This window comes from Crinia signifera, unplaced genomic scaffold, assembly GCF_055691185.1.
Source record: "Crinia signifera unplaced genomic scaffold, ASM5569118v1 HAP2_SCAFFOLD_473, whole genome shotgun sequence".
In the NCBI taxonomy this organism is placed as follows: Eukaryota; Metazoa; Chordata; class Amphibia; order Anura; family Myobatrachidae; genus Crinia; species Crinia signifera.
In genome coordinates this window covers 71608-79011 of record NW_028142366.1, presented here as the reverse complement: position 1 = coordinate 79011, position 7404 = coordinate 71608, and the positions used below count along the sequence as shown (strand labels likewise).

General features: G+C 45.6%; 3 non-coding genes and 1 pseudogene across 3 annotated transcripts; all 4 read left to right on the top strand.

Moving 5' to 3' along the window:
* Nucleotides 1-689: 689 nt before the first annotated feature.
* LOC146055557 (U2 spliceosomal RNA) lies at nt 690-880 on the top strand. Its single transcript, XR_014468764.1, has one exon. It is a non-coding gene; the product is annotated as a U2 spliceosomal RNA (small nuclear RNA).
* Nucleotides 881-2235: 1355 nt separating this feature from the next.
* On the top strand, nt 2236-2426 carry LOC146055556 (U2 spliceosomal RNA). Its single transcript, XR_014468763.1, has one exon. It is a non-coding gene; the product is annotated as a U2 spliceosomal RNA (small nuclear RNA).
* Nucleotides 2427-5358: 2932 nt separating this feature from the next.
* LOC146055561 (U2 spliceosomal RNA) lies at nt 5359-5559 on the top strand (annotated as a pseudogene).
* A 1355-nt stretch (nt 5560-6914) lies between these two features.
* Nucleotides 6915-7105, top strand: LOC146055555 (U2 spliceosomal RNA). The gene has a single exon (XR_014468762.1). It is a non-coding gene; the product is annotated as a U2 spliceosomal RNA (small nuclear RNA).
* Nucleotides 7106-7404: the final 299 nt, after the last annotated feature.

Genomic DNA, 7404 nt, shown 5'->3' with positions numbered 1-7404 from the left:
CATTGGCCCACCCAGCTCACCTACACATGACTGTCCTGTCTGCCTGTCTGTTCCAAGTGACTGTCTGGCTGTCAGGTTCCGCCGGATTCCGAGTGAGCAGCTTGTGATGTCATAGAGGGCAGATTGTGATGTCACACAAAGGGTCCTGCCACATGAATGCCTGTCCATCTGACTGTCTACTACTACTGCTGCTGAATGGGCTCAAAACAGGAAAGCCGTCATTGCACCTGATTGTGCAAGATTCCTCCTTCTCCTCTGCAGCAGCTAGCTGATTGATTTACTCAGCAGCAGTTCGTCAGGGACACAGGCATGCGGCAGCAAAGAGCGAGGAGACAGCTGGCTGCTGCTGCTTGCCTGTTGGTCGTCTGCCTAGTGGGTGTGTGTCTGTTGACGCGACGTCAACAGACGGGGCGGAGCACATGCAAATTTGGCCTCCTACCCAGCTGAGGCACCCTGCCCGCCCGCCGACGACCTAATCACAAAATCAGTTGGATGGCTACTCGTCCTCCGGTCCCTGTCCAGCACTTCAAGTCCTATTCATACCTGCCGTACAGCCTGGTATCTTTCAGACTGCAACGTCAAAGAAGTGATGTGTGTGTGTTAGATGTGTCCGTGGTGCTGATCTCTTCTCCACCAGTGTTGGTGGCCGAATTCCGGTTTGCGCGCTTTGCTGGGACCCCATTCGGGTTATCGCTTCTCGGCCTTTTGGCTAAGATCAAGTGTAGTATCTGTTCTTATCAGTTTAATATCTGATACGCCCCCTATCTGGGGGCCATATATTAAATGGATTTTTAGAACAGGGAGATGGAAGAAGAGCTTGCTCTGTCCACTCCACGCATTGACCTGGTATTGCAGTACTTCCAGGACCGGTGCACCTTCCTAATCTGTTATCCAAAAAAAGACTATTTCCATTCCTGGCACTTGATTTGGAGTATCAATTGTTTGTGCACCTTTGTATTTAGAAATGCATGCATTTGCTGCTTCAAGGTTTAACCCTTGTGCATAAATACTTTCAAATCCTGCCTCAGTGTATCATTTTGTGACTATTTCTTGACTCCTTGAATTGTACTTTCTGGAATCGAGGCAGTTAATTACTTGACGTGACACTACACTTGATATCAGCATATGCGGCCTAGCCAAAAGACCGGAAGCCTGCCTAAATTAAAGGACTTATCAATCGCTGCGACCTCCCAATAAATATGCAAACGCTATGTGACTTACCTACGATCTTACCACGGAAACATCAACTGGATCAAAGCAATGGAATTTTTGGACCCCCTCCCTCTCGATTTGAAATGGCTTGTTTTTTTTTTTTTTTCTTGATCTCTTATATATTTTTTTTCTTTTCTTTTTGCGCTCTCTTTTCTCTCTCTTTTGTTTTGGGAATTTTTTTTCCTCTTTATTCTCTTTTGTTTTGGGAATTTTTTTTCCTCTTCCATTTTTTTCCAAGCCCAACAATTGATGATCATTGAGAGGGGGATTTAGAAAAAGTATCACTTACCTTCTTCGGACCATCATTTGGGTGGTAACTGCCAATAAAAGAAAACATTGGCCCACCCAGCTCACCTACACATGACTGTCCTGTCTGCCTGTCTGTTCCAAGTGACTGTCTGGCTGTCAGGTTCCGCCGGATTCCGAGTGAGCAGCTTGTGATGTCATAGAGGGCAGATTGTGATGTCACACAAAGGGTCCTGCCACATGAATGCCTGTCCATCTGACTGTCTACTACTACTGCTGCTGAATGGGCTCAAAACAGGAAAGCCGTCATTGCACCTGATTGTGCAAGATTCCTCCTTCTCCTCTGCAGCAGCTAGCTGATTGATTTACTCAGCAGCAGTTCGTCAGGGACACAGGCATGCGGCAGCAAAGAGCGAGGAGACAGCTGGCTGCTGCTGCTTGCCTGTTGGTCGTCTGCCTAGTGGGTGTGTGTCTGTTGACGCGACGTCAACAGACGGGGCGGAGCACATGCAAATTTGGCCTCCTACCCAGCTGAGGCACCCTGCCCGCCCGCCGACGACCTAATCACAAAATCAGTTGGATGGCTACTCGTCCTCCGGTCCCTGTCCAGCACTTCAAGTCCTATTCATACCTGCCGTACAGCCTGGTATCTTTCAGACTGCAACGTCAAAGAAGTGATGTGTGTGTGTTAGATGTGTCCGTGGTGCTGATCTCTTCTCCACCAGTGTTGGTGGCCGAATTCCGGTTTGCGCGCTTTGCTGGGACCCCATTCGGGTTATCGCTTCTCGGCCTTTTGGCTAAGATCAAGTGTAGTATCTGTTCTTATCAGTTTAATATCTGATACGCCCCCTATCTGGGGGCCATATATTAAATGGATTTTTAGAACAGGGAGATGGAAGAAGAGCTTGCTCTGTCCACTCCACGCATTGACCTGGTATTGCAGTACTTCCAGGACCGGTGCACCTTCCTAATCTGTTATCCAAAAAAAGACTATTTCCATTCCTGGCACTTGATTTGGAGTATCAATTGTTTGTGCACCTTTGTATTTAGAAATGCATGCATTTGCTGCTTCAAGGTTTAACCCTTGTGCATAAATACTTTCAAATCCTGCCTCAGTGTATCATTTTGTGACTATTTCTTGACTCCTTGAATTGTACTTTCTGGAATCGAGGCAGTTAATTACTTGACGTGACACTACACTTGATATCAGCATATGCGGCCTAGCCAAAAGACCGGAAGCCTGCCTAAATTAAAGGACTTATCAATCGCTGCGACCTCCCAATAAATATGCAAACGCTATGTGACTTACCTACGATCTTACCACGGAAACATCAACTGGATCAAAGCAATGGAATTTTTGGACCCCCTCCCTCTCGATTTGAAATGGCTTGTTTTTTTTTTTTTTTCTTGATCTCTTATATATTTTTTTTCTTTTCTTTTTGCGCTCTCTTTTCTCTCTCTTTTGTTTTGGGAATTTTTTTTCCTCTTTATTCTCTTTTGTTTTGGGAATTTTTTTTCCTCTTCCATTTTTTTCCAAGCCCAACAATTGATGATCATTGAGAGGGGGATTTAGAAAAAGTATCACTTACCTTCTTCGGACCATCATTTGGGTGGTAACTGCCAATAAAAGAAAACATTGGCCCACCCAGCTCACCTACACATGACTGTCCTGTCTGCCTGTCTGTTCCAAGTGACTGTCTGGCTGTCAGGTTCCGCCGGATTCCGAGTGAGCAGCTTGTGATGTCATAGAGGGCAGATTGTGATGTCACACAAAGGGTCCTGCCACATGAATGCCTGTCCATCTGACTGTCTACTACTACTGCTGCTGAATGGGCTCAAAACAGGAAAGCCGTCATTGCACCTGATTGTGCAAGATTCCTCCTTCTCCTCTGCAGCAGCTAGCTGATTGATTTACTCAGCAGCAGTTCGTCAGGGACACAGGCATGCGGCAGCAAAGAGCGAGGAGACAGCTGGCTGCTGCTGCTTGCCTGTTGGTCGTCTGCCTAGTGGGTGTGTGTCTGTTGACGCGACGTCAACAGACGGGGCGGAGCACATGCAAATTTGGCCTCCTACCCAGCTGAGGCACCCTGCCCGCCCGCCGACGACCTAATCACAAAATCAGTTGGATGGCTACTCGTCCTCCGGTCCCTGTCCAGCACTTCAAGTCCTATTCATACCTGCCGTACAGCCTGGTATCTTTCAGACTGCAACGTCAAAGAAGTGATGTGTGTGTGTTAGATGTGTCCGTGGTGCTGATCTCTTCTCCACCAGTGTTGGTGGCCGAATTCCGGTTTGCGCGCTTTGCTGGGACCCCATTCGGGTTATCGCTTCTCGGCCTTTTGGCTGGCGATCAAGTGTAGTATCTGCTGCCTTGGTCCCAGCTGGAGGCATTCAGGGGTCCTTCCAGTTGGGGGGCTCCAAGGGTAACGAGAAAGGCGAGGCGAGCTCGATTTGGCTGATATGGCGGGTATGCGCAATACTTTTCGACTGCAGGTCGTTTCTGACGTGAGGAGCACAAAGGACTTAAGCTTTATTGTGAAGAAGATCCTGATTGGACTGGCTGAGCTTACTTTGGACGACATCTTTTGTATTCAAGACTTTCCTAATACTGGAGTGTATGATGTTACTCTTTATGATGATCAAATATGCCTGCCTTCTTTTGAGAAGATTCGAGCTAAGAGCATGGAACCGGATATGGAAGGTATTGAGATTGTGCCTTTATTTTTGAATACGGAAAGACCAGTGATTGTGCACTTATACAACCCATATACTCCACTGAATCTGGTAAGAACCTTTTTGTCAAGATATTGCACTGTTGTGAGAGGGGGAGATCCCCAAAAAAATGCATTTGGAGTTTTTAATGGCAAATACAAATTCTGGGTGAAGTTAAGACCCGAGCAAAATGATGTGGGTGGGGTTATGCACCCCCCAGCCAGTTTCAGTGTGGGGGGATACCGTGGTTTTTTGTTTTACCCGGGACAACCTAGGTACTGCAGGAAATGTTACCAATATGGTCATAACAGTGAGAATTGCCCAACGGGGAAATGTTGTCGTAACTGTAAGCAGACTGGCCATGAGGCAGGGAATTGTCCCAAACCGAGGTCATGTGATTTGTGTGGAAAATGTGGTCATTCCGCAAAAGAATGCCCGGGTATGGTGAATGAGGCTCCTTCTGAGAAAAAGGATAAGCAGGCAAATAAGGAAAGTGGAGTGAATGTGGAGGAGGCAAAGCAGAAGGAATCATATACAGAAGAAAGCCAGGATTGTAAAAAAGCAGAGGAATGTCAGCCAGTGCTGTCAGATGAAGATACAATGGAGACAGTGAGTGAATGTAGTTTGCCGGAAGAGGAGGTGAAGAAGATGCCAGAGGTGAAAGTTAAGGTAGTGAATGTCCTTGAAAAAGAGGAAGAGGAGCTTGAAAAGAAAAAGCCTAGGAAAGAGGAAAATATACCTGAGAGTGTGGAGGTTAAAGTGTCAAAAGAGGAAAAGAAAATCAGGAAGCATATCATTCGCATAGAAGGGATTCCAGAAAATTTGGCCTTTTTTTTCTTGAAAAGCGGAGTGCCAAAGTTTCAGGACCGTTTTTTTGATGTGGATGATTATTGGAAAATGGAGTACTTTAAAGAGAGATATGGACATTTGATAGAGGAAGTAGAATTTGTACAAATTGGTTAAATTTTGGTTAGTGTGGTTTTTTTGTATTGTTTAAAATGGCCCCCAGGCTCAGTGTTTGGGGCGGGATCGTTTGGGGAGGTGCACCGAAAAGGAGGTGTGGCTAATGCAAAGTATGCTAGTCTCTATAAGTTTAAAAGTTATTGCAAAATAAAGACCAGTATGATGATTTGGAGGAATGTGCTTGAAGGGCGCATGGTTATGAGTGAGTTCCTTTTGGAACAATGCATGATTTCTCTAACCTGATGGTTTAAAAAAAAAAAAAAAAAAAAAAAATCTGTTCTTATCAGTTTAATATCTGATACGCCCCCTATCTGGGGGCCATATATTAAATGGATTTTTAGAACAGGGAGATGGAAGAAGAGCTTGCTCTGTCCACTCCACGCATTGACCTGGTATTGCAGTACTTCCAGGACCGGTGCACCTTCCTAATCTGTTATCCAAAAAAAGACTATTTCCATTCCTGGCACTTGATTTGGAGTATCAATTGTTTGTGCACCTTTGTATTTAGAAATGCATGCATTTGCTGCTTCAAGGTTTAACCCTTGTGCATAAATACTTTCAAATCCTGCCTCAGTGTATCATTTTGTGACTATTTCTTGACTCCTTGAATTGTACTTTCTGGAATCGAGGCAGTTAATTACTTGACGTGACACTACACTTGATATCAGCATATGCGGCCTAGCCAAAAGACCGGAAGCCTGCCTAAATTAAAGGACTTATCAATCGCTGCGACCTCCCAATAAATATGCAAACGCTATGTGACTTACCTACGATCTTACCACGGAAACATCAACTGGATCAAAGCAATGGAATTTTTGGACCCCCTCCCTCTCGATTTGAAATGGCTTGTTTTTTTTTTTTTTTCTTGATCTCTTATATATTTTTTTTCTTTTCTTTTTGCGCTCTCTTTTCTCTCTCTTTTGTTTTGGGAATTTTTTTTCCTCTTTATTCTCTTTTGTTTTGGGAATTTTTTTTCCTCTTCCATTTTTTTCCAAGCCCAACAATTGATGATCATTGAGAGGGGGATTTAGAAAAAGTATCACTTACCTTCTTCGGACCATCATTTGGGTGGTAACTGCCAATAAAAGAAAACATTGGCCCACCCAGCTCACCTACACATGACTGTCCTGTCTGCCTGTCTGTTCCAAGTGACTGTCTGGCTGTCAGGTTCCGCCGGATTCCGAGTGAGCAGCTTGTGATGTCATAGAGGGCAGATTGTGATGTCACACAAAGGGTCCTGCCACATGAATGCCTGTCCATCTGACTGTCTACTACTACTGCTGCTGAATGGGCTCAAAACAGGAAAGCCGTCATTGCACCTGATTGTGCAAGATTCCTCCTTCTCCTCTGCAGCAGCTAGCTGATTGATTTACTCAGCAGCAGTTCGTCAGGGACACAGGCATGCGGCAGCAAAGAGCGAGGAGACAGCTGGCTGCTGCTGCTTGCCTGTTGGTCGTCTGCCTAGTGGGTGTGTGTCTGTTGACGCGACGTCAACAGACGGGGCGGAGCACATGCAAATTTGGCCTCCTACCCAGCTGAGGCACCCTGCCCGCCCGCCGACGACCTAATCACAAAATCAGTTGGATGGCTACTCGTCCTCCGGTCCCTGTCCAGCACTTCAAGTCCTATTCATACCTGCCGTACAGCCTGGTATCTTTCAGACTGCAACGTCAAAGAAGTGATGTGTGTGTGTTAGATGTGTCCGTGGTGCTGATCTCTTCTCCACCAGTGTTGGTGGCCGAATTCCGGTTTGCGCGCTTTGCTGGGACCCCATTCGGGTTATCGCTTCTCGGCCTTTTGGCTAAGATCAAGTGTAGTATCTGTTCTTATCAGTTTAATATCTGATACGCCCCCTATCTGGGGGCCATATATTAAATGGATTTTTAGAACAGGGAGATGGAAGAAGAGCTTGCTCTGTCCACTCCACGCATTGACCTGGTATTGCAGTACTTCCAGGACCGGTGCACCTTCCTAATCTGTTATCCAAAAAAAGACTATTTCCATTCCTGGCACTTGATTTGGAGTATCAATTGTTTGTGCACCTTTGTATTTAGAAATGCATGCATTTGCTGCTTCAAGGTTTAACCCTTGTGCATAAATACTTTCAAATCCTGCCTCAGTGTATCATTTTGTGACTATTTCTTGACTCCTTGAATTGTACTTTCTGGAATCGAGGCAGTTAATTACTTGACGTGACACTACACTTGATATCAGCATATGCGGCCTAGCCAAAAGACCGGAAGCCTGCCTAAATTAAAGGACTTATCAATC